The following is a 7,195-nucleotide window of genomic DNA, read 5'->3' on the forward strand; positions in this document are numbered from 1 at the left end:
TCTTACCTGGAGAACTGCCAAACTCTTCTAGCACTTCCCTGCCTTTAACTTCCTGTCCTCTCTAAGTCCACTCTACAGCCTAAAAAAATGTCAAGGGCTTCTCGAACAGCTTGGCTAATTCTCTATCTGGAGCTGACCTAATCTTTCACCCATGCATCTTGCTCCTCAGGAAACTAAACACCTCAGTCCCTTCCTCTCCCTGCGCCTCTACTAAGAGCAGTTCCCACTTTCCAGAGCATTCCTTCCCACTTTCACTGTGTCTTGAAGTCCTACTACCGTTCCAAAGCCCAGCTCACATGTTACCTTTACTCTCAATTCATCCCCGAGAAAAACTGGTCACTTCTTCTCTTTCTGTCACTTTGCACAGCCTCTATCACAGTACCTCTGTTTCTCATAACCGTGGCTGTCTTGTGTATCTTCCCTGCCAAATGGCTAGATGCTAAGGTCCTGACCAAGAACCGTGCCTGGTGTGTAATAGTTGCCTAATATATGCAGCTAAACTGCAGTAGCATGCACGTGAGCTCAGTCGCTCAGTTATGTCCGCCTCTTTGCGACCCCATGGTCTGCAGCCTGCCAGGCACCTCTGTCCATAGAGTTTTCCAGGCAAGGATAATGGAGTGGGTTGCCATTTCCCATTCCAGGGGAACTTCCCAACCCAGAGACTGAACCTGAACCTTTTCCATCTCCCGCATTGGCAAGTGGATTCTTGGCCACTGTGCCACCTGGGGAGTCAGTACCCTAGAGACCCAGGTCATAAATGACCTTTGTTTCAAGACACTGAGCTTTTTTAAAGTGCTTTGTTACACAGCTTCATTATGCCAAGAGCTGACTGAGACAATTGGGCCCAGAGAGACTGGAACAGTATGGGACTGAGCATGTAGCCTTGGCAGAGAGCTATTCCACAGGCAGGGTGAGCGACGGAACGCTACTGTTAGGTTAAGCTTATGGTTCCCTGGTGGCTCAGATGGTAAAGCATCTGCCTACAATGCAGGAGGCCCCCGGTTCGATTCCTGGGTTGGGAAGATCCCCTGGAGAAGGAAATAGCAACCCACTCTAGTACTCTTGCCTGGAAAATCCCATGGATGGAGGAGCCTGGTGGGCTACAGTCTGTGAGGTTGCAAAGAGTCGGACACGACTGACTCCACTCTCATTTCCTGTTAATGTGGTGATAAAGAGTCAGAACTCCCAGGTTCAAGTCCTGGTTGTGCCACTTGCTGCTATGTGTGTGTCTCTGGGCAAGTGACTCATTTTCATCATCTATAAAATAGGGATGACAATAGACTCTGTTTCATGTCATGAGGAACAAGTAGGTAGACGCCAAGCTCAGTGCATAGCAGGTGGCGACGGCCCCTCGGGTTTGACAACTCGAGGTGGATGACTCGAATTTGACTAATCATAAATGATTGTCATCTGTCCCTCATTGCTGGTCTGGCTTGCTGGCCCTCTGCCTGGTTCCACACAGCAGGCACTGTATCTGTCAAAAGGACTCCACAGAAGGAGAGACACAGCTTTTCTCTGCCCTTGTCCGTGGTTCCCCTTGAACTTTGATGTTTTACGAGCGGCGGGCAGCAGCCTGTGCCCTGCCTTCCGTCAGAAGAACTGAGCATGTCTCCGGCTCCTGTCATGGACCTCTCACCGTGGAGACAGAGTAAATCACAGCTCAGAAAGGCAGAGGCCGATGAAAGCAAGGGGTGGAGGTGGTGCTAGCGGTGATGACTTCACCTTCCTGGCTCATGTGAGTCATTGCTGACCCCGCTACCGGGACTCCTGGCTTCTCGAGATGCACAAGGGTGCTGAAGTCTCCATGTCATCTCCTTGTTCGTCACACCAGCAGACAGTCATTGCACCACATCCCCAGGAAGCAGGGGACTCTGGCAAAGTCCCTGCATTCTGGAAGCTTCCAGTCTGGTTGGGGTAGCCAGAGGGACACCAGAAATAGCCAAGCAAGTCAGTGCATCAGGTACTGACAGGACTCCCAAAGCCACCCAGCAGAAGATCCCACGAGGAAGGGACACCAGAATCTTCCAGGGAATACCTGAGAGGGGCTAGAAGGATGGCAAGAGCTTAGATAAATGGAGACTAGTGTGGACGGAGGCATCTCAGGCACCCTGCTCCAAACCCCACCCCTCCCACCCCGCCGTGTGGAATCTGCAACTGTCTCATTGCCCCCACAGCAGCTGTTCCCTCATCCCAGGAGGGCGGGAGCTCACCAGAGCCTCCTTCCAGGCTCGGCTGGAAATGGTCCTCAAACAGAGACACTCCCTCCCAGGCTGCCATTTTCCAGGGCTCCCAACACCCCAAAGCCAGAAATAGGGGGCGGGGGAGGAATCAAGTCCTGCAGACATCTGGTGTCTCCAGGCTCGGGGGCTGGCGTGAACAGAGGACTCGGAGCTCCCGGGATTCCTACCCCCACTGTGGCCGCTGCAGGAGATGGGCTGATGGCAGAAAGGATGGTGGGCAGGACAGCAGAGAACAGAGGCCTGAGCTGACTCGACTGTGGCCTGGGACAGGCCACCGCCCATCACCGCATCACCATGTCCCCATCTGGCAATGGGGAGACCACCATCTTCCTTTCCCAGCAGGACCAGAGCTATGAAAGAGAAAGGCTGGGATGGTTTACATGGTGGAGGTAAAGGTACAGGAGGAGGGTTGTTTATGGTAAATTTGAAGGTAGGGTAACTCTCTCCTCTTCTAGAAAGAATTCCAAGCTCGTAGACCCCTCCAACAGAAGCAGAAACCTCCAGCCCCATCTGTACTCCACCACTGGCTGCCCAGAGACCAGCATAACAATAATAGCAAATACAGAGCATTCACTATGTGCTAAGCCCTGTTCCGAGTCCTTCACATGCATTCGCTCCTTTTTCCTACGATGTAGGTTCCGTTATACTCCATTTTGCAGAAGAGGAGGCTGAAGCACAGAGAGCAAGCTGCCTGAGGTCACGCAGCTGCTGAGCCGCGAGGCTAAATTTCGGCAAGGCCACGTTTGCAACCCCTCTCTGCTGCCTCTGCTTCTCAAAGGGCCTCAGAGAATCTCTTTGGCCCAGAACTGGGAAGATGGACATGCGGCGAGTCCCCAGGGTGTGTCATGAAGCAGTTTTCTCTGTGTGGTGCTCAGTAGAATCCCCCCGACTGACTTGGGGCAGGGGTTCTGGTCGGGGGCCAGGAACAGGGACAAGTGAGACACCCTGAGGTAAACTAAATGGACTGAAACTGAGAGATGCACGCGGAGCTGAGAGCAAACGAGAGGCCAGAGATGGGGCTGGAAGCTGCTCTCCTTAAGATTATTCTGAAGAAAAGGAAAGAGAAGGGCCTGGAGAGACCGATCGATAGGAAACAGCGTGTGTGCTCCAAGCAGGGCCCAGTGCCCTGCAGAGGCCTCGGCGCCCCCTTCAGCAGCCGTAGCACCACCAACCTTGAGGGAGACAGGGAGGCTGGGGAATGCGTGGGGTCGGAGATGGGTCACAAAGAGCCGCTTTCTGACCAGAACAGGCGGTGCTCCGGGTAAGTGCCCTGAGTGCCTCTGGGTGCTGGCGGGCAGGGGCTACAGGAGCGCCATTGGCCACCACTCAGGAATGGAGCTTCCCTGGTGGGTCAGTGAGTAAAGAATCCACCTGCAGTGCAGGAGACTTGGGCTCGATCCCTGGGTTGGGAAGAAGAGACCCCCTGGAGAAGGGAAAGGCTACCCACTCCACTGTTCTGGGCTGGAGAATTCCATGGACTGTGTAGTCCGTGGGGTCACAAAGAGTTGGACACGACTGAGCGACTTTCACTTTCACTTTCAGGAATGGACATTGCCAAGGACGTGAGCCCTCCCTCCCGCCTATGGTACCGGTACCGGTACCGGGCTGGCAGGGAAGAGACCCCGGAAGGGGGACGCAGGGCAGCGCCAGGGACAACGCAGCCGGTGTGTCCTGATCTCCTCAGACATGGATGGCAGGGCCTGGGGCTCCAAGGCTCACTGGCTCCCACGTCTGGCGTTCAATGCTGGCAGAGGCTGGGATCTCGGTCACACCCACACATGGCCTTTCTGCTCGTGAGTCAGTTTGGGCTTTTTTTTCACAGCACGGCAGCCTCCAGGCAGTCAGGCTGCTCCTGTGACAGCTGAAGTCTTCCAGAGTGAGAATTCAGTTCAGCCAGTGAAGCAGAAGCTTCATCGCTCTTTCTGACCCAGCCCTGGAAGCCACATAACGTCACTCCCACCATCCTCACCCAACACGGTCTTGCAGCCTCGCCTGCCACAATGGGCACTGGGGGGTCAAGGGCAGGGGGCGTGGATCCTCCACCCCATCTGGGAAGGGAGATAGCCTTGCAGCCATCCCAGAAAGGGCAGTCAGCCACCCCTCGTAGACTTTTTGTGACCTGAGTTCCCAAAGCCCTCCTTTCCCCAGGAATATCAGGGAGTGTCTCAAAGTTACTCTGTGTCGAAGTGTCATGCGGGAAATGACCTCTGCGTGCAGCCAGACTAGCTTCCCAGAGCTCACAGGACAGAAAGGCTCACAAACCGGATGAAGATTGTCGAATCACATGGTTTATTAAATCAATTAAAAATGCGCCGTGAGAAGCAAGGGCAAAGAGCTGGGTAAGTTAGCATGCTTAGGCTGGGGTGCCCGCGGGTGCAAGAAGCACAGTGCTGAGTCCTGACTGCCCATGCCCACGTGTCCTGCTCGCCCCTGCTGCAGCAGTCTTGTCACTGATGGTGACGGGAGCATGGGTCGGGTGAGCCAAGGGGCTCCGTGCCTGGCACCAACACTTACTCTATCAGAGATGTGCAGAGGCAGGGCCTGTACCAATTAGCCTGGGGAGAAGCTATTCATTTTTTTTTCCTAAAGATTCAAGCCCACTTGGCACTTATTTATATTATTAAAGGTATTTTCCACAGTGGGAGTTAATAGAAGTTAGCATCTGGGTTATTTGAATTTACTAATTTTCCTGGGCATGGCACACGTGGAGCCAGAATGAGTGTTGCCAGTGGGTGGCCAGTTTAAGACCTTGTGAATATTGAGCATGTTGGGAGTGTCACAGATATTTAGTGTATCATAGATATCCATGCCTAACTGTTTTTTTTTAATCTTTCTTTATCTATCAGTAATACTCTTGTTTGTTCCATTCTTTGTCTCTCTATTCACATACACAGATTCTGTATACTTTAAAATGTTTCACCAGCTGTTTGCTTTGATAGTCAATTTTTTTTTTTAATCGGAGTTGGATATTCTTAAAAGATCCAGCCAACACACGTTACACACTTTCATTCTGGAAAAGGCCCCTCTGGGTGTCTTGGCTCAGTTCTCAGATGACTTCGGACGGTTGCTGCCTCTTGGTCCAGTCACTGCTCTTCTGCGTCTCTCGGCCCCACTGGTGACTCTGGCTGAGGACCTCACCCCAGCCTTAGGATGGGGTCACTCTTCTCCCCTATGACTCTTCCTCTGAAACCTGGAAAGTCTTGCCAACTGCCATTAAAAGTGGCTCTCCTTGGGGCCCACAACTCTGACCTGCTCAGGGCAGGCTCACTCCCTGACTATGCCCCATATCGCAGAGACCAGCTCTCTGCCGCCCTAAAAATGTGCCCTGCAGAGCGAGGTTGACTCGACAGAAACCACCCCACCCTCAGAACTGCCTTGTTTCCTGTGGGACCAGCCGTAACTTTCACAGGCAACCTGAGAAGGCTGCAGTCAGCCTTGTCCTAACCAGACTGTCCCGACAGTCCAGCCACATCCTTCCAGAGCCTGATCTATGCGGTTACTTTCCTGCATGTGGTCACCAACATCCGTCCCAGGTGAGCTGGGGAAGCCCATCCTGGTTCTGATCTAGGTCTTTCCTTCAATGTGAGCTAGAGAGCGTTGGGCATGCCTGCCTCCTCCCCCAATCACATCCCCGTTTCTGCTCATCTCCAACGAGCAAATGCTTCTGGTTTTTGTTTGGGGTTTTTGTTTTTGTTTTTGGCTGTGCTGGGTCTTTTTTGAGACATTCCGGCTCTTTCTTGTGACCAGCAGTCATCTTCCAGTTGTGGCTCATGGACGCTGAAGCTTGCCCGCTCGCCGTTGCAGTACGTGGACTTAGTTGCTCCACAGCATGTGAGATCTTAGTTCCCTGACCAGGGACTGAGCCCACGTCTCTGCACTGGAAGCAGCTTCTTAGCCACTAGACTACAGGGAAGTCCAGCAGATGCCTCTCTTTAATTCAGTTGCTTATTGTGGCATCTACTAGGTAGTGCTGGGCAGTATTCTAGGCTCTGGTGATTCAGCAGTAAACTAAACAGGTAAAATCCCTGCCTTCACAGCCTTTGTACTCTAGTGGAGGGGACACACAAGACGCCGCATCAATACATAATACAGTGTGTTAGAAGGTGCCCAGGGCAAGGTCGGGGGCTGGGCGCTAATCCAAGGGTAAAGGTGGAGATTGTGGAGGAAGGGAGTGAGGCTACCATTTTAAATATGATGGACAGTGGAGGTCTCACTGAGAAGGTGACATTTAAATAGAATCCTGAAGTACAGGAGAGAGCTTACCATGTGAATGCTGGGAAAGGTGTTCTGGGCAGAGGGAGGAGCCGGTGCAAAGGCCTGGAGACTTTGGACAGAAACGAAGATATCTTCTAGGTTATAGATTTTCAAAAAAAAATGTATTTGCCTCTGCAAGAGCAGGTTCTTCCAAAGATAAGATGAGGGAGGACCCATCCTCAGACAAAGCTTCCATTGGGTTAGGTCTTTGGGTCATCAAGACACCACCCACCTGACCCTCCAACAGGGAGCAGGCTCTTGTCCACCTTCATGATTACAGGACTTCTGCAAGGGCTCACTGAAGAACACAGGGACAGCTGGTCCCAAAGACAAAGCCAGGTGTCCACCCTCCAATGCAGAAATTGCTTTTAATACTAAAAGAACAATCTTCCTAACATTCCACGTTTTACATCCCGTCTTTCTGTAACTTTTTTGCACTTATTTAAGTTCTTGGAGCCAGTATACCCGTGAAACTCTTTTAGGAATGATCGTTATCACCCCATTTTGCCATCAGGGCCCATCAGGTCTTCCCTGGTGGCTCAGATGGTAAAGAATCTGCCTGCAATGGAGGAGACCGGGGTTTGATCCCTGAGTCGGGAAGATCCCCTGGAGAAGAAAATGGCAACCCACTCCAGTGTCCTTGCCTAGAAAATCCTATGGATGGAGGAGCCTGGCAGGCTACAGGCCACTGGGTCACAAAG

General features: G+C 52.4%; 1 non-coding gene across 1 annotated transcript; it reads left to right on the forward strand.

Annotated features, from left to right (window-relative positions):
* The first annotated feature begins 949 nt into the window (after positions 1-949).
* TRNAC-ACA (transfer RNA cysteine (anticodon ACA)) lies at positions 950-1,022 on the forward strand. Its single transcript has one exon. It is a non-coding gene; the product is annotated as a tRNA-Cys (tRNA).
* The last annotated feature ends 6,173 nt before the right edge of the window (positions 1,023-7,195 follow it).

This window comes from Ovis canadensis, chromosome 4 (genome assembly GCF_042477335.2).
Source record: "Ovis canadensis isolate MfBH-ARS-UI-01 breed Bighorn chromosome 4, ARS-UI_OviCan_v2, whole genome shotgun sequence".
Lineage (NCBI taxonomy): Eukaryota > Metazoa > Chordata > Mammalia > Artiodactyla > Bovidae > Ovis > Ovis canadensis.